The sequence below is a fragment of the Belonocnema kinseyi genome, chromosome 5 (genome assembly GCF_010883055.1).
Source record: "Belonocnema kinseyi isolate 2016_QV_RU_SX_M_011 chromosome 5, B_treatae_v1, whole genome shotgun sequence".
Lineage (NCBI taxonomy): Eukaryota > Metazoa > Arthropoda > Insecta > Hymenoptera > Cynipidae > Belonocnema > Belonocnema kinseyi.
Window position 1 is genome coordinate 93113981 of NC_046661.1, and position 25151 is coordinate 93139131.

The window sequence follows — 25151 nt, forward strand, 5'->3', positions numbered from 1 at the left end:
GAGTGGATTGCAATGAATTATATTGGAAAGAAATTATATTTTAATAGGTTATATTTGATTAGAATAGAGGAGATTGGAGGGAAATGAATTGGAGTAAAATTGATTTATTTATAGTGGGTTTAATTGAACTGGATTAAATTAGATTGGTTTACTTTAGAATTAATTCGATTGGAAAGAATTGCTATAGATTTGGTTGGATAGAATTGGAATCGATTGAAGTGGATTGGATTCAACTGCAGTGTATTGGAATGAATTGAATTTGATTGGCACGTATTGGATTGGAATGGATTGAAATATATTGTATTAGAATGGATTGGAATGGATTGGGTTAGAGTAGTTTTGATTGAACTGGGTTGGATTAGAGTGCAGTGGATTGGATACGAATAAATTGGTTTGAATCGGAGTGAATTAGATCGTAATAGATTGTAATGGATTTGACTAGCTTGAATTGAAATGACTTGGAGTGGATTGGATTAGATTGAAATGGATTAAAATGAATGGCACATGAATGAATTGGACCGGATTAAAATGGATTGAATTGAACTGGATTGGATGGGAGTGGGGTGGATTGGATTGAAATGAAATAGTTTGGTATTGGAATGAATTCGGCTGCACTGGCTTAGAATCGATTGGAATCAATTTGAATTGCTTGGAGTGAATTGGATTAAAATTAATTGGATTGGAATGTATTGGATCGTAATGAAATGAATTGGAGTGAAACGAATTCGATTAGAGTGGATTAAATTGGAATGGATTTGATTGAAATGAATTGGAATGGATTATATTAGATTGTTATAGAGTGGATTAAAGTGGAATTGGTCTGAAATGGATTGAATCAGTGTGGCTTGCATTGAATTGGAATAGATTTAACTGGATACAACTGGAATCGATTGAAGTGAATTGGATTTGATTGTAATGTATTGGAATGGATGGGAATAAGTAGATTGGAATGGATTGAAATTGATTCGACTGAACTGAATTTCAATGGATTGCAGTGGATTGCATGTAATTGGAGTGTACAGAAATGAATTAGATAGAAATTAATTGGATCTAAATGTATTATATTTGATTGGAATGAAGTGAGTTTGAGTGAAATATATTGGATTGGTCTGAAATGGATTGAATTAGTGCGGCTTGCATTGAATTAGAATAGATTTAACTGGATCAAATTGGAATCAATTGAAGTGAATTGGATTTGATTGTAATGTATTGGAATGGATGGGAATAAGTAGATTGGATTTAACTGTATTGGATTGGAATGGATTTAAATAAATTCGATTGGAGTAGATTTATAATGTATTCGATTAGAATGGTTTATACTAGATTGGAATAGATTGGTATAAATTGAATTGCAATGAAGTGGATGGAAATTAATTGGATTGGAAAGAAATATATTAGATTGAAATGGGTTAGAGTGGATTGGAATTAATTGGATAAGAATGGATTAGATTGCACTATTTTGGAAAAGATTGGATTAGAGTGGATTATAGTGGATTAAAATTAATTTAATTCTAATGAATTGGATTAAAATGAATTGAATTGAAATGGAGTGGATTGGAATGGATTGAAGTGGATTATATTCAACTGTATTTCATTTGAATTGATTACATGCGATTAGATTAAATTGAAATCGATTATAGTGGATTGGATTGGAATTTATTGGAATAGAATGGATTAGAGTGAATTGGATTAAACTCTATTGGACTGTCATAAACTTGAATTAATTCGATTGGATTGAAGTGGATTAGAATGAATTGGATTAGATTGATTATATTAAGTTGGAACGGATGGGAGTATTTTGAATTGAAATTAATTGGACTGGAATGAATTATATCAGGTTGGAATGGATTGGAATTGATTGGACTGAACTCAATTGGATAGGAATGGATTATATTCGATTGGATTGAATTTGATGAGAATAAACTGGGTTGTGATAAAGTGGATTAGAACGGATAGTGGATTGGATTGAACTGCTTTGGATTGGAATGGACTGTATTCGATTGGATTGAATTGGATTATAATGAATTGGGTTGTGATGAAATAGATTGTAATGGATTTGATTGAAATAGATTAAATTGAAGTGGAGTGAATTGGAATGGAGTAGAGTGGATTGGATTGGCTTGCACTGCTTTGGATTGGAATAGTATGTATTCGATTGGATTGAATTGAATTGGAATGAATTGCATTGGGATGAATTAAGTTTGGGATGGATTGGATTCCCTCTCAGGCTTTAATATTAGAAATCTACGCCTCGAATAAAAGTATAGCAAAAATATATTTTTCAATGAAATTATTAATTTTATGAATGATTGATCATTTCCCTTTTTCTCTTCAATGCTTCTTCAGTTACCATGAAAGCATTCAATAAAAGAGAGATATTACTTTTAAAAATACCTTCATATTTCCTATCGACAGGGAAACTTCTATTATACCATCTTTGTTTTCTTACCCTGGAATCTACAGGAAAATTGCTTTTATTCATATTATGGGAATATTGGTTATTGACAACTAAAATGTACGCTTAGGGCAAAAGAACTAAATTCGATTGACGCCTTAGCACTTTCATTATTACCGATTAATTATTTAGTATTCAGAGCTCAGAATTACATCAGAGATAAAAAATAGTGTGAAATTATCATGCTTGGGTGGAAAAATTGCTTTATTATGTGATGATAAATTTTTTCTATAACAAATTTGATAACAGATATGGAATAAAATATGAAAAATATCATACCTGATTCGAGAAATACAATAAGAAATGATATAGTATACTGGCCTTTGAACTAGATTTATGATATTGAAATACTTACTATAAATAATTCTACTTTATGTCAGAATTTTAACAAAACAAAAAATGTAATTCAAAATAATAATTATATTATAATATTAGCTGAAAAAGGTAAAAAAATGTTATTATGAATAAAACAGATTGCATTAGTAAAGCTTTTAAATTATTTAACGATAAATCAAGATACAACATTTTGTCAAATGATTCTACAAAAACTCAGTCTAATTAGGGATTCGTAAATTAAACAATAAATTACATTCGTTGCACAGAAATTTTTTTAAAATTAAAAAAAGTCAGGGAATTTGATTGTTTAGTGAAAAGTCATAGCCTTAAAAAAAAATCTTGCAAAAGTCAGGGAATGTATATAACTTTGAATAATTTTCAAGCAAAATATATGTTTCAATTTTAATTTGAAATTGTCGTATTCTGTTTATAAAAGATCTTATGCTATAAATAATACAAGTCAAAGGTTCTGGTTTTTGATCATTAATGGAAAGGGAAAATTAACAAACTGTTTTTTTTAAATAATTTAATTATTTCGTAGAAAATTAACGTGTAGTTTACAATTAATATTTTGGTGTTAAAAGGTGAACTAAAAATTTATCAGCTGTTTTTTTTTAAATTTATGTTTTTAATTGAAAAATTCATCTATTCTAATGAAAACTGCATCCTTCTTAGATAAAAATACAACCGTTTGCTTGAAAATTTAACAATTTTGTTAAAAAGTCATCCTTTTCGGTTGAATATTCAATCTGTTCAGTAGGAAATTCACCTGTTTCGTAGAAAATTAACTTGTTGAAAAGTCATACGTTAGTGCTAAAAATTCGACTGAAATCTTGTTCAGAAAATAATTAAACTTTGTTTTGTAAATTGTTTTTTTTTTAAATTGAAAAATGCATCTGTTTTAGTAGAAATGTCATCTTTTCGGATGAAATGCAACTGTTTGTTTAAAAATACAACAATTTTGGTAAAAATGTATTCCTTTTTGTTGAGCTCATGCCTTGATGTTAGAAAGCCAAATAAAAATTTTTTCTTAATGAAAATTGAACTATTTTTGTTTAACGTTTTAATTTCCTTTTTGCAAAAATTCATCTGTTTTAGTAGAAACTGCATTTTTCTTAGATAAAAATGCATCTGTTTGATTGATAATTTAATAATTTAGTAATAAATATATCCTTTTTGGTTGGAAATTTTACTTCTTGTTTAAAAATCATATTTTAACGTTGAAAAGTCAAACTAAAATATTTTTTGTGTGGAAATTAAAACATATTATTTGAAAATTTGTCTTTTTCATTAAAAAATTTATATGTTTTAGTAGGAATTTCATCTTTTTTGGATGAAAATGCACTGTTCGATTGATAATTAAACTACTTTCCTTGAGGATTCAACTATTCCGTTTGAACCACTTTGTTAAGAAGTCATTTTTTCCGAAAGTTAATATTTCAGTTGAAAATTCATCTGTTTGGTTGAAAGCTTAACTGCTTTTTTGAAAAATGATATTTTTTAATTAAAAGTTCAATTCTATGCTTAAAAAACGAACTACTTCGTTGCAGTAATTTTTTAAATAGAGGTTTATTTCTTTGGTGAAAATTATTTTTTTATCACAGAAAATTTATGGTTTCTGATTGAAAATTAGATTTTTTTACAGAAGATTCGTCTTTTGGATATAAGATCCTACAATTTAGTTGAATTACTTTTCTCTTTCATGACTAAAAAATCCTCATTTGTTGAAAATTCGTCTGTTTGGTTGTAAGGTTAATTAAAAAAATGAAATTTAACCTTTTTTGGTTGCAATATCAACTATTACACTTTTTAGTCGAGCATTTATCCCTTTAGTTTAATAATTTAATTATTTTTTCTAATATTTATTCTTTTTTTTTAAATTCACGTATTTTGTTAAAAAATCATCTCTTAGAGTAGAAAATTAATTTTTCTGTTTAAAATAAATGAGTAAATTTTAACAATATTATTTTGTATCTGAAATATTGTTTTATTCGGGTTATAAACGATCCAATCCTAAAAATATTAAAAGATATAAATGCTGGTTTGAATGGCAATGTTCAGGAAAAATAAAAAATTGTTTAAAAAAATCTGAGAATTTAGAAAATAAAGTTTTCACCTTGCAAAACTTATTTTAAATACAAAATATGTCCATTAGTCTCAAGTACCATATTTGATTATTTCTGGAAAGTACAGATTACGTACAGTAAGCCCGGAAGGGGAGAGACATATTTTTTTACCGTTTGTTATTTCAAGTAGACTAGCAGACCCATAAAAAGGAGCTGGGATTTATAAAAATAAAATAGATAAAATTATTATTGCAGAGAATTAGACTATTGTCTCTCTTGGTATTCTTATTTAATGATAATTTTTACCAACAAATTTACAATCTACCAGTGGGATCTTTGAGTAATTATTGTGAAAAGAAGATTAAAAAAGATTTCAAAAAATCTTCAATGATTTCCTAAATTTTCAAAAAAGATTGTAGATGATTTTAAGCAAAAATGTTTAATTTTGTAAGATTACAAAATGTCATAAAGAATTAAGCTAAGTTCAAGAGGTATTTAGGAGTGTCGAAAAGATTGAAAAATAATTGCAAAATATTAATCTTTTTAAAAATCTAGAACAAAATGTAGTTTTTTAAGATTTCGTACAAAAAGTTAAGAAGCTTTTCTCGGATTTGGAAAGCTTCCATTTAAAAATAACTTATTGTCTTTAAAATTGTTCAAAATTATTTAAACTCCTTTTATCCCTTGGAGTCTAATTTAATTTATGCTATAAATTTCTTTATAAATCGTAAAAATCCATTTAAATAAGTGTGAATAATTAAAAATTTTTTTAATATGATCTCTTTCAAATTCCTTGACATTTTTTAAATCTTCTAAGATTCTTCAGAGTACCTTTTAACTCCTTGATATATTTCATTAAAAAAGTTTAAATCCCAAGATAACTTTCAAATCTCCTGAAATTTCTGGATTCGCTAAAACGTTTGAAAATTTCATTGAATTCAATTGATTGTCTAAACTTTTTATACAATCCCTTTAAATATTTTTGAAACCTTAAAAATAGTTCGAAATACCTTGAAATTTGTTAAATATCTTGAAATCCTTTGGAATCTCTTAGAATTCCCAGAAATCGTCTGAAAACCCCTGAAATGTTTCGAAAGCTTACAAAATTCTTTAAAATCCTTAAAAATACATGTAAATATCTTTAAAACCGATAAAATAGTTAAAAGTTAGTTGAAACGCTTGAAAATTCCATACAGTCCGACATATTCTCTTAAATTCGTTGCGATATATATTGAACCATTTAAAATATATTAATTCCTTTGAAATTTTGTATTTTCTTATAATCATTTTCTATAATAATTTCTCTAGAATCGAAAAAAAAAAATAATAAGAAATTGAATATGGAAAAATCATTAATGAGAAGAATGTACGCTAATCATCCTTCTCCCTCTCCTCCTTCTTCTCCTTCTCCTCCTCCTTCTTGATATAAAGAAAAATAAGAACGAATTATCCACTATCTCTTCTTTTCCAATCCAGCAACAACAAATAAGTGCGCTCATCATATTCATTCTCCTCCTCCTTCTTAATATTACAGAAAATAACAAGGAATTATCTACTATCCCTTCTCTTCCAACCTAACAACAATAATCAAGTTTGCTACCTTCCAAATCCTCCTTATCCAACAAACAAGTTTTCTCATCCTTCTCATCCTCTTCCCCCTCCTTCTCCTTAAGATTACAAAAGAATAAGAACGAATTATCTTCTATACCTTTTCTTCCAACCCAGCAACAACAACCAAGGGCGCTCATCCTCCTCCTCCTCCTTAATATTACAAAAAAAAATCAGAACGAATGATCAACTATCCCTTCTTTTCCAAACAAGCAACAACAAGCAAGTGTGATCATCCTCCTTCTTCTTAATATTACAAAAAAATGAAAAAGATCAGCTACTATCCCTTCTTTTCCTACCAACCAACAGCAAATAAGTGTGCTCATCCTCATCATCCGCCTCCTCCCTAAATTTAAGAAAAAAATAAAACGGATGATCTACTATCCCTTCTTTTCCAATCTGCCAACAACAAACAAGTATACTCATCCTCCTCCTCCTTAACATTACAAAAAATAAGAACTATATATCTACTATCCCTTCTTTTCCAACCCAGCTACAAAAACCAAGTGCGCTCATCGTTTTCTTCTTCTTCCTTAATATTACCAAAAAAGTAAGAAGGAATGATCTACTATGGTTTCTTTTCCTACAATCCAATAACAAACAATTGTGCTTATTCTCCTTATCCGCCTTAAAATTAAAAAGAAATAAGAATGAATTATCTACTATCCCTTCATTTTCAACCCAGCAGCAACATGCAGTCTTTGCCAATTTCCCATATTTGTGCACAGTCTTTTTAAAACTAAAGGTCAATATATCGACAACAGTAATTTGGTTATTGTGAATTCTCTTTTGTTATACTTCCTTTGGCTTTAAATTAAAAACAGACACACACTGTATACACAGCAGCCTTGCAGCTTGTTAACTCCTTAATTATATCCATAACCTCAGTGACACAGAATTTCTCAATTGAGTTTTCTATCGCATCGTGTTCTACCACGCAGTTGTGGTGTGCTTTATCTCCTAATAATTCTCTAAAGTATTCTCTCAAAGCGTCTGGGGTTAAAAGTCTAGTTACGACGACAGTCCTACGAAACTTAGTGTGGGAAGGAGTCATATTTTTCGTTTGTTTTTGTTTGTGCTGAGAAAATTGTTGAATGATATGTTATATTTGCTTTTTCATTATATTTTATGCCCTCGAAATTTGAATTTTCGATTTCTTAAGAAAATTAAAAAAGTGCTTTTGATAATCTTGTAGGGCATTTAAAATGCAACCTTTTTCTTTTTTTCCTGTGTTTTTTGGAATTTTGAAAATGCTATAACTCTGGTTATTTTTGATTTCATAAAAAAAGGCATTAGAATAAATTATTCGTCTTCTTCAGTATTATGATATCCGTGCAGAGAATTTTTTAATCTTGAAAAAGTGGTCTAAATATATCTCATTTATATTCATAGATATTCTGAGGATATCGTATAAGGATATGACATCAATTTATTTAGAAATTTTTTGAACATTTTAGGGATATTCAAAAATCTCAAGTGAGATATCTAAACAATTGTAATATCTCAAGTAGAACTTTTCAACATCCCCAAAATTGTTTAAAAAACATCCTATGGATATCTCTGAAATTCCGAATGGATGTCATTTTCCTGTACGAAGTCCCCAGTGTGTCTCCCGCTATAAATAGGATATATTCAGATAAAATTATAGGTCATATAAGATTATGGGATTATCAACTAATCAGGCTGTGAGGGATAATATTGACCAATAGAAGAATATTGTCATGGACAAACAAAGGACATGTCTGGGTTGCAAAAAAGAATTGGTGGATAATTCAGTATTTGATTTTTTAGAATTAAGAAACGGGATGATCAAGAAGAGGAAGGAGAGGAGGAGGAGGAAGTTGAGGAGGAGCAGGAAGTGGAGGAGGATGATGAAGATGATGAGGAGGAAGTGGATGATGAAAAGGAGGAGGAGGAGGAGGAGGAGAAGGTTATCAGGATATCAGGTTATCAGACTATGAGGAATTGCATTGACAAATAGATAAATGTTGACATAGTTAAACAAAGAATATGTCTGAGTTGGAAAAGAAGGGAGAGTGGATAATTCAGTTTTCGTATTTTTAATATTAATATGGACGAGCATGATGAAGAGGAGGAGGAAGAGGAGGAGGAAGAGGAAGAGGAGAGAAGAAGGAGAAGGTTTTCAGGTTATGAGGTATTACATTGACGAATAGATCAATGTTGAGATAGACAAAGGATATTTCCGAGTTGGAAAATAAGGGATAGTTAATAATTAATTTTTTACATTTTTAATTTTAAGGAGCAGGCACATGGTGAAGAGGGGTAGGAGAAGGAGTAGGAGAAGGTTATCGGGTTGTCAGTTTCTCAGATTATGAGGGATTGCATTAGCGAATAGAAAAATGTTGACATGAACAAACAAAGGTTATATCTGGATTGGAAAAAAGAGATAGTGGATGAAGCAGTTCTAATATTTTCAATATTATGGAGGAGAAGCATGGTGAATAAGAGGAGCAGAAGCAAAAGGATGAACGCGCTTGCTTATTCCAGTTTAATTTAAAAAATTGCGGGAGACCAAAATAAAAATATTTTTGTTCTGTTTCCTAGTTTAATTAAATCCAAGTAAATAATGCAGTAAGACCAAAAGAGTTTCTAAAGTGATAAAATATAAGCAGATTGTTACAAAAAAAAAAAAAATTGGGAAACGTTATATAGTATTAATATGGTCGATCGATCTGTACTTGCTAATATAATTTAACTGAAAAAATAATTTTTCAGCTGCTAATTAAATACTCTTTGCACGTACGATATAGTTTGTTGTGTACACAAGTCAGTTTGCACACGTTAACTTAACTATGGGTAAAACAGGATAAGAGCCGTTGTTTCAAAGGCGTCCTCTACCTGTACTTGCTTTAGGATAATTGGATAATATTCTGGGTGTAGTAATTGTAATGCTGCTGGTGTGACAATTTTATTCACGGAGGATAAGATGATATACTTTGTTATTCACGGATGGTTTTGTCTACTTAATTAAATATTCCACGAAATTAACAAAGACTATCTTTGAAGAAGAAGAAAATTGCAGAAAAAAGTTAACCATATCCATTATTCTACCAAAAGCTTATTGACAGATTTTATATTTGAAAAATTAAATAAAAATATATACCAATTTTTAGATCCTAGATGAAATTGATATAACCTTAGTATTAGGTAATAAATAAGCTATTTCTTTGAATGTCAATCAAATTCCTATAAACAGTAGAACGAATGTGAATTTTTGAGCAAGAATATTAATTTTCTACCAAAAAGACGAATTAGAAAAATCATCTATTTTCAACCAAATAGTTGGATTTTTTTTACTACAAACGATAAATTTACAATTAAAAATATAAAATTCGAATTTTCAGTCAAAAATATTGATTTTCAATTTTTTTTAAAGTTTCATCAAAATAGTTACATTATTTACAAAAACTGCTCAATTTTACACACAAAAACAAATTAATTATTAATCGTATAGTTGAATTATTAACAGAATAGTAGTTGTTTACAAACAAAGCCACGAATGTTCAACGACAATGATGAATCTACAACTTTGTAATTAAATTTTTAGTTAAAAAGGGTAAACGTTAATTTTGAACCAAATATTAACATTTTTTTAACAAAATAAATCAAATATAAAGAAAGCTAATTTCTAACTAGAATGATATGTCTCAAAGCAAAAAATAAATTTGTAACAAAGTAATTCTACTTTGAAAAAATGGTTGAATTTTCCAACAAGATGATCAATTTTCTGCTAAAAAGATAAAATTTCTATCAAAAATATCAAAACAAATCAATTTTCAACCAAATAGTTGAATTTAATGATTAAAAAAATTAATTTGAAATAAAAAGTAAAATTTCAATTAAAAATATTATTTTTGTATCAATAAGATGAATTTACAATAAAAAATATTGATTTTCTAAAAAAAGAGAATTTTTTGAAAAAATATGAGTTTTTAACCAAATAGTTGAATATTTTCCTAAAAAGGATAAATTTGCGATAGAAGATTTGATATTTGAATTTTCAGTTCAGAACATTCATTTTTAATTTTAAAAAATATCGTGAAAATAGTTACATTTTTTATCAACATCGTTCATTTTTCAACAAAAAAAAAAGAATTCCCAAGCGGAAATATTAATTCTCTACAAAAAAAAAAAAGAAAAAAACCTTGAAGAAAAAATATGGATTTCCAATCAAATAGTTTAATTTGTAACTAAAAATTAAAAATCGAATAATTGAGTTTTCAATTTAAGATTATTTTCAACTGAACAAAATCGACAAATTAGTTACGTTAATAGATGATTTTTTAAAAAAACAGTTAAATTTGGAAATAAAGGGAAGAATTTTCAACTAAAATAATGAATCTTTAAGTTTTCCTAAATTTTCAGAAAAAAATTAATTTTAAACAAAAAGAGACAACAAATTCTTTCACGGAATAGTTGAATTTTCAATCAAAGAGATGTACTTTTAATCAAATTGATGAATTTTTAATTCTAATAGTTAAATTTTTGACTCAAACCTTATTTCCAATAATTTTTCAAGAATATAGATAAATTTGTAACCAAAGTAATACATTTTTAATTAATTTGATGAATCTTCAAAGAAGCAGTTTAATTTTCAACCAAGTAAATAAATTTTTCATCAAAAAGATCAATTTTTAACGAAACAAAATTTTTTTTAACAATATAGTTTAATAATTTGGTACAAAATACAAATTGAAAAAAGTGAATAGTCGTTTTTTCATTTCACTCCTGTCCAAAAAGAAGTTTCACTTTAAAAAAGAATTTTCAATAAAATATAATTCAACCAGAAAATACGACTTTTCAAGCAAACGATTGAATTCTCAAGCTCAAACAGATTAGTTTTGAAGTGAAACGTTGCATTTTTAACCAAAAGAAAAGATTACATTTCTCTTGAAAGTGTTCAATTTTCAAATAAGGAAAAGTTTTCAATTGAGAAGATTAATTTTCTGTCAAAAATCCGAATTGTAAAACAAAATACACACGTTTGCAATCAAATCGTTTAATTTTCAATAAAATAGTTAAATGTACTTCCAAGAGGATGAATTTTTGGCAAAAAAAAAAACTGAAAAAATTATGCAATACGTTTTTGGTCAATAGTGTCGTTTTTGACCAAAATTTCCCTCTGGCTGCTTCTTTCAGAATTTGTTCTTTTTCCTTCTTCTTTTTATCTACTTTATTTCTTTTATGGTTTGATAGATTAAGGCACAGCTCAAAAGTACTTTTTTTCTTCAATTGGAAAAGAAAAAAGCTATGCAGATTTTTTTGTGTCCGGTGCAAAAATTCAGAAACATATTTTATTGGCTTAAACTAATTGTTTTGATCTATTTAATGTTTTTGTAGAAGATGATGGTCCATCTTTTTTCGAGATGTATCAAAATCCAGATTTCGTATTTTTTTAAAGCGATTATATCTTTTTTCCTATTCTTTTTGGAATCCAATAGAACTCAGTAGCCTAAAAAGTATTTTTGTTGTTTTTTTCTTTTAATTTAAAAAGAAAAAAAAAATTATGCAACTCTATATGTGTCAAGATTTTTATTTTTGATGAGAATTTTCCTCGGAGATGGTTGCTTATTTTAGGATGTTTCTTCCACGGTTTGATAGAATTAAGTACAGCTCGAAAGCATTTTCTTAATTTTTTAAGAGAAAAACGAAAAAGTGATCGATATTTTTTTGTCAGGTGCTGAATTTTGAAAATGTATATTACTGGCTTCAACCAATTGTTTTGGTGCAACTTGTGCTTTTGTAGAAGATGATATTTCAGTTTGGTTTAGAGGTGTATCAAAATTCACGTTTGGTCACTTATTTTTTGAAGCGAATACTTCTTTTTTTCTGTTCTTTTCAGGATTTAATGGAGAACTGTAATGTCTCGAAAGCGTTTTTTTATTCTTTTTTTTTTTAATGGAAAAAGACCAAAGTTGTACAGCTCTGTTTGTAATGATATTGTCGTTTTTGATGAGTTTTTCTCGGAGAGGGTTTCTTCTTTTAGGATGTTCTTTTCATGTTTCGATGAAGTTGAGTAGTGCTTTGAAAGAAGTTATTTCATTCTTTTCAATTAAAAAAGAAAAAAGTTATGCAACTCCTTTTTGCCAATATTTTCGTTTCTTGATAAGGGGTTTCTTCTGAAACTGTAGTTTCTCAGGGTTTCCTCTCATGGTTCGATAGAGTTAAGCAAAGCTCAAAAATAATTTCTTGTTGTTTAAATTAAAAAATTAAATAATGATGCAGCTTTTTCTGTGTCAGAAGCCAAATTTCAGAAATATATTGTATTAGCTCAAACTGAATGTTTGAATCTAACTTATTGTTAATGAAGATGATCGTCTAGTTCGATTTAGTAATGTGTTAACATATACGTTTGATATTTTTTTAGGGATCACTTCTCTGGTCCTCTACTTTTGAGAATTCATTAGAGCTAATCAATAGATATATTTTTTTCTTAAATCAATTTTATTAAACGAAGGCGCTCTTATACCACGATTTTAATAATTATTAAAACACCTGAAGGTGTCTTAATTACCAACTGGTACTAAAAGCCTTCATGATTAGGACAATATTCAATTATAATTCTCATATGTTATTTTATGAACAAAAAAGAAAGAAAAACTTAGATCAGCTTGAAATAACCTTATTACAAATTAATTATTTACTTCCATTAATCAATAGCATTGCGAAAGAGAGAAATTCATGAAATATACGTTAGTTCGTCTGAAAAAAAACTAAATGGATTCCTTCCAACCCTATATTTCCCCCCTATTCGACTCATCCTCATTTTCTCATTATTTCACTTAAACGCGAGCTGAATCAATAGAGCCTAACAAGAAAATCCAATTATTTTTTCTTGAGCCAATTATTTTTAGCTAAATAGACTATTATTATATTTTTGGTTAGGAATTCACATTTTATGTCAAAAATCTTATTATATGGTTGAAAGTTTAGCTACTTTGATGCAAATGTTAAATTTTACAAACTAAGTCGTTTACTTTTAATTAAAAATTCATCTTTTTGAGTTAAAATAGAATTATTTTGATAAAAATTCAAACATTTTTTTAAAATTATCTTCTTTGGCTGAAAATTAACTTTTCGGGTTAAAAATTCAATCATTTTATTAGAAAATTTCACAATTGAGCGTGCCCGGGGCAAAATCCTAATACTCGTCAAGTCCTCCCTGCATGCTCTGTCACGAAAAATAGTGTTCTGCGAGCATTAAAGATACTTTTGCGATATCCTAAAACTCCCTCCCGGCTCTATCAAATCGAGTTCGCCCGATGATTTTAGAGTACTGAGCGAGCACGTAGCGCGATTTCAAACAAATATTTAATGTTTCACAAGTGCTCGCTAAAGTGTCTCTAATGCTCGCGGAAGCCAGCTTATTTCCGAATTCGTAATTTTCGAGCTGTTTGGAGAAAAAACGAGGACTCAAAAGCTCTCTCCAACCTCGCGCAGAACTCTATTTTTCGTGACAGAGCATGCAGGGAGGACTTTCAGAGTATTAGGATTTTGCACCAGGTGTGGATTCCATAACGTCCTTCGCGCTCGGACTCGCTCTCACAGTACCTTGTGTCTTGTGGGATTAAATTGATTAAATTGATATTTTAAAAGACGTAATTATGGATGCTAGATGAATTATTATTTGAAAATCAGTGAAATAAAAATGAGCTTTTTAAATTAAAAAAAAACATTAATCTTTTCGAATAATTTAACATTTTAAATTAAACTGTTATCATTTCTGATATGTGCAACAACAGAAATGATAAAAATTTTATAAACTTCTCTATATTCAGACAATGTTTAGCCTATACAATTTCAAATTTACCGCCATATATAGCGCCTGCTGCCTCTGTCGTCTGCATAGACACTCAGTAATTTTCAGTTTCGCACCTGGAACGAGGATGCTTCTTGCACTCACGTCGCTTCGTCTCTTCGAAGTTCGCAAATAAAACCGAGACTCGTGGTTAAAATCAACCTTATTTCAGTAATTAGTTTGAAACCCCTACTTAGTGCGCGAATAATTATTATTTTAAATTAAAATATCGTCTTGAGTATACAGTTTTTACTTTCTTCCTTCCTAACCTTAAATTACCAGGCGGCTTCCTAATTGCTATGATATTCTATCATCAGAGAATAAAATTCTACTCCAATTTTCTTGCCAGAATTAGTTCACTTGATTTGACTTTTAAAGTTTATCGTAATCTTAACGATGAGCCTTAAAGGACAAAACAAGTTACCAATTTCTCGCCTGAGCAACATTTCTTAAACGCTATTAGGCCGGATTACCCGACCGGATCCCGGCCGGAATTGAAGCCGGGATCCGACCAGTTTACCGTGAGGTTTTTAGTCGGATCCCGGCCAGATTCCCCGACCAGTGCCCGGCTTAAAGCGGGGCTATCCGGCTGGGACCCGGCCGGATCCCGGATTGGATTCCTACACGGGTACCACCACAATAAATCTGTTTGATAGGGTACTAAGAAATTCTATAACTGAAAAAATGAGTTTTGCGATTTTTGGGTGTTAATTACGATTTTTTAAAGGTTTTTTCAAGCAAATTGTTGCTAATATAAAAAATACTACTTAATACTCATAATTAGATGCTTAAAAAATTGTTTAAACAATTTATCATTGTTTTCAGAAATTTTCTCTTAGAATAGAGATAGAAAGTTGCGGTTTTTTAAAAACTTTTTAAGATTTTGTCCAATTTTTAATGAAACTGGGGACACTTAACGATTGTTAACAAAATAATTATTCAAATAATTTATTATTATTGTTAATAATATTGAAGTTAAATAATACTAGAAAGTTTCGATTTTTTCTGAACTCTTACATTTTTGTCCACTTTTTACTAAGCAATATAATAGTTAATGCAAGTTAAGAAATATTCTTATTTAGAAAATCTTTTATTATTTATAACTATCTTTTTATAGAGTAATGCTAGAAATATGCTTTTCCCTATATATTTCGTTTTGCTTTGACTTTGCAGTCACAAAAAGAATAATAAGAAAACCTTAAAAAGAATCTTTTTTGAAAAAGTATTGTATTGTTTTAAATACATTTATTTGATTGTTTCCTAATTAATAACATAATTAATTCAAACAAACAAGCTATATTACACAAGAGACAGAAACATAGAATGTAATACAATGTAGGATTAAGTGGGAGGACTAGGTCTGAAAATGAATTGTTTAAGTTTTATTTTGAATTATAATAAGCAGTTTTTTCAAAGCGTAATAGAAATTGTTATAAATATGATACTTTATCAGGTTTGTTCATTAATTTTTCATAACTAAAAAGGCAAAGCAAACTTGAACATTTAAAAAACAACAATTTTCTTGCACTGATCTAAGAGAAGATAGTTACAAACAATAATAATAATATGTATAGTCTTCAAATTTTTTAAATTTTTTCAATAATATTTATATAACCTTGAAATCAAATAAACAAAAAATCTAAGAAAGAAACGTTATTTAATTGAAAAGAGCAGAGCGAAGTTGATCATTTAAGAAGGAAACCAGCATCAGACAGTTATTAACAATAATAAGTTAATTATGGAACTAGTTTTGCTTAATTTACATTGATTATTACCATACTAAGTAAAAAGTGGATGAAGAGTTAAAAATTTCAGAAAAACCCGCAACTTTTTACATTATTGAAATTAAACATTATTGAAAATAATAATAAATTGTTCAAGCAATTATTTTTGTTAACAATAAATAAATAACACCTAAGTTTAATTGAAATTTGGATAAACAGTGGAAAATTAAAAAAAAACCGCAACTTTCCATCTCTATTCTAACAGAAAGTTTCTGAAAACAATGATAAATTATTTAAATAATTTTTTTAAGCATCCAACAATGAGTATGAAGTAGTATTCCATATATTGGAAACAATTTGCATTAAAAAACCCCCCAAAAATATCGTGTCTAGCACCCAAAAATCGCAAAATTCATTTTTTCAGTTATGGTGTTTTTTCAGGACACTATAAATAAGACTTATGGTGTTGAAATGTTGAAAATAATACTTTATTCGTATTCTATAGCTCATTGTGAAGAGAAATGTTGACTTTCAATACTTCGAGCTAATGGTAAGTCTTTTTCTGTATTTTTTCTCAAGATGAAAATTCACAAAGTTGAAATAGCCAATTTTTTTACTTTATTTGTTTATATATTGTACTGTAGTCAAAACGATGGATCAACTGTGACTAGTACATAAGTCGCAGGTAATGCTAAAAATTATAGTAACATGTTTTCCCATAAGAGGACGCAATCAATTACAATGAGAATAGTGCGCCAAAGGCATTAGGAATTTGAAAAAAATTCAATTTATTATACTTTGGTAACATTGAGTGACATTAAGTACTTCTGTTTTTAAATTTATAGAAAAGTTTTTATATTTATTAATCAAAATTGATTCAAGAATTTTCCTCTTATAAGTGTTGTTTTCTCTTGCTAAAATTTTTATATTATCAAAATCAAAATGAAATAAATGATCAAAATTCCATGATTGTTGTGACAAACCCGTATTTAAATTTCCCAATCTACAATCTCTTTTGTGTTCGGTCAATCTTGTTTTCAACCTTCCACCTGTTTCACAAATGTAAATTTTATTGCAACCTTTACATGGTATGAAGTAAACTACATTTGATCAATTTTCAATTTTTTCAGAATCTTTTTTATTTAAAAAACAGTTTTCTATTTTATGGTTATTTTTAAAATAAACATTAACATCAAATTTTTTAAAAGCATTTCTTAGTCTTTCTGAAAGGCCTTGTACGTATGGTAACGAAACATGAAGATCAGTTTTTTTATAACTGTCTAACCAATTATTTTTTTTTTTTAGAACTATTGTAAATTTCTGATATTCTTTTTTTAATAACACTTTCTATCAAAGGTAATGGATAATAATTATTTTGCTGGAATGTGATTTTAAATTGCTTTAAATTATCTTTCCTAAATTTGACATCGCTCAGTTTGATGCATCTATCTATTAATCCTTTAATTAATCCAATTTTTTGATTAAATTGATGGTGTGAATTATAATTTAAATATTGACCTGTCCATGAAGGTTTTTTGTACAAATTGGTTATTAAAACTCCATTTTCTGTTCTTATAATTGACATATCTAAATAATTGAATAAAAAATTGGATTAATTAAAGGATTAATAGACAGATGCATCAAACTGAGCGATGTCAAATTTAGGAAAGATAATTTAAAGCAACTTAAAATCACATTACAGCAAAATAATTTCCCATTACCTTTGATAGAAAGTGTTATTAAAGAAAGAATATCAGAAATTTACAATAGTTCTAGAAAACATAATAATTGGTTAGACATTTATAAAAAAACTGATTTTCGTGTTTCGTTACCATACGTACAAGGTCTTTCAGAAAGACTAAGAAATGCTTTAAAAAAATTTGATGTTAATGTTTATTTTAAAAATAACCATAAATTAGAAAATTGTTTTGTAAATAAAAAAGATTCTGAAAAAATTGAAAATTTATCAAATGTAGTTTACTTAATACCATGTAAAGGTTGCAATAAAATTTACATTGGTGAAACAGGTAGAAGGTTGAAAACTAGATTGGCCGAACACAAAAGAGATTGTAGATTGTGAAATTTAAATACGGGTTTGTCACAACACTCATGGAATTTTGATCATTTATTTCATTTTGATTTTGATAATATAAAGATTTTAGCAAGAGAAAACAACACTTATAAGAGGAAAATTCTTGAATCCATTTTTATAAATAAATATAAAAACTTTTCTATAAAATTTAAAAACAGAAGTACTTAATGTCATTCAATGTTACCATAGTATAATAAATTGAATTTTTTTTCAAATTCCTAATGTCTTTGGCGCGCTATTCTCATTGTATTTGATTGCGCCCTCTTATGGGAAAACATGTTACTATAATTTTTAGCATTACCTACGACTTATGTACTAGTCACAGTTGATCCATCGTTTTGACAACAGTGGGTCGCTCCAAAGTTTTTTAAAAATATGTAAAAATTTAACTATTAGGAACCTCTTTTTATTTTTGAGGTTTCCTAATTCCATGATGACTTTAATGATTGTCTTTTCTAAGGTAATAAGAATTTTTTGTACTTAGATTTCTCATATGACATGTTGTTTTGTAACTTTTCAAAATAATTGTTATAATGTATTTTTATTAGGTATAATTGCCTGATGATGACCAACAGATCTGGTCGAAACGTCGCACGTTTTCTGTATGTTTTTTGACAATTAAAGAAATTTTGGACTCGGATTAATCCCTGTCTTTTATTTTTTAAATTTGATCGTAAGACTGAAATAAGTTGAACAACTTGTTCCTATTAAATTTATAATCGATCGAAGAAAGGTTTTACTTCTTAAAATTTGAGAAGTTTTATTTTTCAAATAATTTTTATGTTGCAAATATAAAAAAGAATTCTACTTTTAAAACATAATTAGCATCCGAAGGAGTTTTTCTATTTGGAGGAAAAAACGAGATCATTTCGTCGAACAGAAGCCGAGTTTTCGCGAGTTTAGTTTAAAAAGTGATTGATTTCGATAGAATGAAAATTTCCGATTTTTAATTTTTAGCAAAAAAACTATAAATTTAATGAAAAAAGTCTTTTTTATGAAAGTTATGCGGCTCGTCGTGCCGCATATAGTCATATTTTTTTCGCAGTGAATTTCCGAAGTTGGTAGTTTTCGGAAATTTTTACGCGTTTCCACAAGGCACAGCGTACAATTGATTGAATATTCAACTGTTTCGTTGAAAAGTCAAGCACTTTGCAGAAAACTCTACAATTTGGTTGTAATTTTATTTTCTTCTTGATTGAAAAGTTTTTCTTGATTAAAAAATCAACTTTTTTAGTAGAAATTTTTCCTTTTAATTTTGTTGAAAATGCAACGGTTTACTTAAAAATTGATCTGTTTTGGTTGATAGTACCTGTTTGGTTCGTTTCGTGTGCGTAATAGCTTAACACGTGTTAACATTCACAGTGGTCCTGAGTCGGCGCCTTTTTTTTTGTTGTTGTTATTTTTATTGTCTTTTTTTAAATTGAAAATATTGTACCTTTTTCCATTGTAAATTGTTTAAATTTGTCCATTGCCTCCTAAAACTTAACTAACCTGCTCGCTTTAATTTAAGCGAAAAAAATTATGCGCCGACTCACGAACAGGGGGAGGGGGGTGTCGACTTAGGACCACCATTTTTAAAAAAACAAAAATCTACTTTTTTTTCTTCGCGCTGCATTGCATTGACCAAAGCCATTAAAGCGCCATGAAACCCTATTTACCCTCTGTTTTAGACTAAAACTCTTATTGTGCCAACTTAGGACAACTCTTCCCTATACTAGTATATTTAATTAATAACTATCCACTGTACGGAGGTCTCCCCTGTTGAAAATCATTTTGAACTCACTTTTGCGTAGAATTTTATCTGCAAATTAAATTCTTTTCTAAGCTAAAGTATTTGGTTAGTTGGTTCACTTGGGAGATCCGTTTACTTGCCGGATGCATATAGCGAGTACCATTAAATCTTCTGGCTGTTAAAGATATCTTGCTATCGCAGCTTAATTTTCTGCGACGTAGCTACTTCAACTTGAGACTTAGCTCTGTTTTGATATAGGAAAACCAATTTACTCCGCTCGAATGCATAATTCCTTATTAAATAAAGTAGAGGGGAGTCCAACTTTCTTGGAAATTGAAATATAACTCTAATTTTTGCCGTTGACATAAGTAAATTCAAAAAATAAAATATTTCAAAGATTAATGCATTTTCAAGAATAATTTTAATATTTTCTATACTTTGAAAGGGTCGCTATAAGATTTCAATTTTGATATTTCCTGATTGTCCTAAATTTTTGTTTATTCTCGTAAAGAAGTGTGAAAATTGATATTAATAAAAAATAAAATAAAATACAAAATGAAAAACAGTTGAGTTAAACCAAAAAATACGAACTAATTGAATCCTCAATCAAAACAGAAAAAATAAAGCAAAAAGAAAAATGTCCAAAAAAATAAATGAATTTTCAAACAAGAAAGATTTTGCAGATAATAAAGGAAAAAAATCTCATTTCAAGTGCTGAATTTTCAAGCCAAAAAATGAATTTTCTGTAAAACAGTTGAGGTTAAACCTTGAAAATAAAAATTTTAACTAAAAAAGATCAATTTTTAAGTAAAAATGGAATAGTTACATTTTCAGATAAAAGAATTTATTTCTTTAAAAAATTTTTAAAAGCAGTGAAATTTTCAGCCAAAGAAAAAAAATTTGAACTAAAATTAGGAGTCTTCAAACAAAGAAATACATTTTTATCAAATTAGTTGAATTTTTAAATCAATATATGAATGATCTAATACATCTAATACAAAGATAATTTTTTTACTAAAAATACAATTGTTTGATTTTCAGATAGAAAAATAAATGTTCAACAGAAAAAAAAAACAATTTTTCAAACAAATAGTTATATTTTCAACAAAAAATATGAATTTTTAACCTATGGGATTAGATTTCAATCAAAAAAGATAATTTGCTTACAAAAAATGGAATAGTTAAATTTTCAGAGAAAAAAGTGAATATTTAACTGAAATAATGAATCTTCAATCAAAAAATAAAATGAATTTCTAATCAAGTAGTTGATTTTTCAAACCTAAAATATTAAATTTCTACCAAAAAGACTAGTCAACAAAAAATTTTTTTAAATTGAATTTTCAACCAAAGAAACTAATTTTTAACTTAAATAATGTGCCTCTAGCAAAAAAACGAAATTAATATTTTTTTTATCAATTAGATAAATGTTTAACCCAAAAGATTAATTTTCCAACAGAAAAGATCCATTTTCTACAAAATACATAAATTTGCAACTAAATGAAATAAATTATCACCCAAAAATAGACTATTCAATAAAAAAATGCAGCGAAAAAACGACCATTTAAAAAAAGTTATATTTTTTACCAAAGAAATGAATTTTTAACGTTAAAGATGGATCTTAAAAAAATTGAACTGAATAGTAGAAATTTTTATCCCAAAGGGTTAATTTTCTAACAAAAAAGACCAATTTTTAACATAATACAGGAATCTTATACCAAAAAATTTAATTTTTTAACTAAAAATAAACTAGTCAGGAAAAACAAAATTGCTACAAAAAAACAACGAATTTTTAAAAAATAGTTGAACTTTAAAAAAAAGGATGTATTCTCAAGAAAAAAATGTAATGGTTGATATTTTAATTCACAAAAAATAAATTTCTATTAAGAAAATTGAAAAAAAAAACGATTTTTCCACTAAAAAAGATTTTTCAGTGAAGAAAGGAACAAAAAGCTTACTTAAATTATCAAATCTTTTGGCCGAAAAACGAATTTTCTGTACACAAATTGAATTTTTAACATTAAAATTTGATTTTTCATTAAAAAAATGAATTTTCAACAGAACATTTGCCTTCTTATCCACAAAGTATTTTTAAACCAAGAATATAGTTTTTCTACCAACAAAAGGAGAATTATATTATAAAAAAGATCAATCAAAAAAATAAAAAAGTCACCTCACCAGTTAAAAAAATAATTTTAAACAAAAAAATAAACGAATTTTCAACAAAATTGTTCAATTTTTAACCAAAAAGATAATATTTCAATAAAAAACTAACAATAGTTCAACTTTTACTCGAACAGTTAAATTTTCAATTAAAAAAAAACAAAACAATTGAAACAAAAGGTTCAATTTTTAACTTGAGAAATTAATTTTAAACTATAGATATTCTCAAGCAAAGAAGCGTTTTTAAACAAATAATTGCATTTTCGTCCAAGAAAGATGTAATTTACGCTAAAATAAAGCATTTTTTTACAAAGAACTTGTTCTCAATCTCAAATTATCAATTTTTAACAACAATTTAATCCATAACAACATTGTTAATATTTAAAGTAAAGCAAGAAAATTCCACAAAAAAGTTTAATTTTCATTTAAAAAATATTAATTGAATTTTTTACCATAATTATTGAATTTGATGTTAATTATTTTTCGTCTACTGGTTTGAAATCAATATTTTTTTAATATCGATTTTTATTTTTAAATTGTGAAAAAATTGCTCTTAAACTTTGCTGGGATCCGAACTCAAGTCTTTCAGATTGTCGCATTTATGCTCTTACCCACTAAGCTACGGAATGGTGAGATCAATTTTTACACGAATATAAAGCATTCGAGTGTTTTAACAGTTAATCTTACAAGTATCAGGAATAACATCAGAATTCAACTTGTAGGGGTTGGGAAAAAATTGATCTCGTTTCTCCGTAGCTTAGTGAGTAAGAGCACCAAACCGGCATTCTGAAAGGCCTGGGTTCGGATCCCAGTGAGAGTAATTTTTTCACAATTTGGAAATGAAAATCAGTATTAAAAGAACATCGATTTCAGACCAGTAGGTCAAAACGGTAACATAAAACAATATTTAAACTAAGTAGTTAAAATGATAGAAAAAAGACAAAAGTTTTATTAAAATATTTAAATTATCAACCAAAGAAATGAATTTCAATTTAAATGATGAATGTCCTAAAAAATAATAATTTTCAATAAAATTGTCGAATTTTCATCAAAGTATTGAAATTAACTTCAACTTCAATTCATCGACAATTCTCTGATTTTTTCTGACCAGTAATAAATTTTCTCTATTTTTCCGAATTTTCTGGAATTTGCTAACTTGTAGCAATTCTGCTAAAAAATCACTGTAGAATATAAGCTGTGCTTTCACGCTTTCCTTACATAGAACAGGCTATTCATATTTCCTCCTGGGAAGAGAAAAGTTCAACAAAATTGGTATTTTTCCTCGAAAACCTAGAATCCATTGGTGTCTTCCACATTCTCTATGTCGCGAAATACGTACATTTATTTACAAGCCGAAAAAGCGTAAAAATTTATGTGTGGAGTACGAAGGAAGCAATTGACTCGAAGAAACGAAAAGTGCGATGATACATAAATGCTGGTTGTGGATTTGGCTTCCGTCCATGAAAATGTCTTTCATGTCTTGGAAATGCAGTTTCATTTTATGCTCTCGTAATCTTTATTATCACTTTTAAACTAGTTTTAATTAAAACAGTCCTCATCTGACGCCACTCCCACACAATTATCTTTTCCGCAGCTCTAGATATAAAAAATAATCAATTTTTTCATCATCAGGGTGGACGCAAAATTTTATTTTTGAAATTCTTCCACTTTTCCCTGACTTTTTTAAAACGAATTTTTCATTTCCCTTATTGATTCATTTACAGAAACTTGAATTTAATTTCTGTAGCATTTTTTCTTTAAAAAAATTGTGGGTCAACATTTGAAGATATATAATTTTCAAAATTCCCTACATTTTCTCTGAATTTTAAAAATGAATTTTTTCTTTTTCCTGTCAATTTATTTACAGAGACCAGAATTTTAGCCGGTGAGATTTTTCGCATAGAATCTTCTTTCAATGGAAAAGATTTTAGGTCAACTCGTAAAAATTTCATATTTATTTATTGATTTTAACCAATAAAGCTGACTTTTCTACCGTAAAAGAATAATTTTCAATCCAAATTGAATTTTCAACCAAATAGATCAATTTTTAATTAGCAAGATTAATTTTCTACCCCAATAGATAAATATGAATTTCTAACGAAATAGTAAATAGTAAAGTTTAAAAAAAAAAGTTTCAATAAAGAAGTACTTTTGAACCAGTTAAGTTCAACGTAAGAAAAATACTTTTTTTCAAATAGTTAAATCCTGAACCAAAATGATAATTATTCAACCAAGAGATTCTTTTTCTATCCAAATAGTAGACGAGTTTTCAAAAATAAAACACAGCGATTGTCTACCAAAGTGTTTGTTTGTTGTATTGTTGTATCTTATTGCAACCGTGTTGTATGATTAGCTGTTGGTGATTGATACTGTCCAGACAAGAATTAAATTAGACATTGAATTGTATACTGGTGCAGAACATCTGTTTGTTTTATTTGTTTCATTATTGTATTTTCTTCAAAACGTGTTGTATGATTAGATGATGGTGATTGATGTTAACAAAGTATGAATATAATTAGATTTCGTTAATTCTTGTTGGTATAGTGGTCTGAAACATTTGTGTAGTTGTTTTTCCCATTGTTGTATTTTATTCCAACCTTGTTGTATGATTAGCTGATGATAATTGATGTTGACCAGGTAAGAATTCAATTAGAAATTGTTGGATTCGCTTGATTTACTGCTCCAAAACATCAAGATAGTTTGATTGTTTAACTGTTTTATCTTCTAACAACCAAGTTTTTTAGTTAGCTGATGTTAATTTATGTAGGCCAGATAAAAATTTAAATAGACGATGTTGAATTTTGTTAGTATACTGATCCAGAATATCTGTATAGTTAGTTTTTTCCATTGTTGTATCTTCCTTTAACCATGTTGTTTCATTAGCTGGTGTCGCTTGACGTTGATTAGGTAAGAATTCAATTCGAAGATGTTGAATTTTGTAGGTATACTAGTCCAAAACATTTATATGGTTTGTTCAGTTGTTGTATCTTCTTACAGCCGTTTGTTATAACTAGCTGATGTTAATTAATGTTGCCCAAATAATAATTTATTTAGATGTTCAATTTTGCTGGTATACTAAAGCAGACCATGTCTGTAAAATGGGCATTGTTTTTCTCATTGTTGTATCTTCTTCCAACCGCGTCGTATGATCAGCTGATG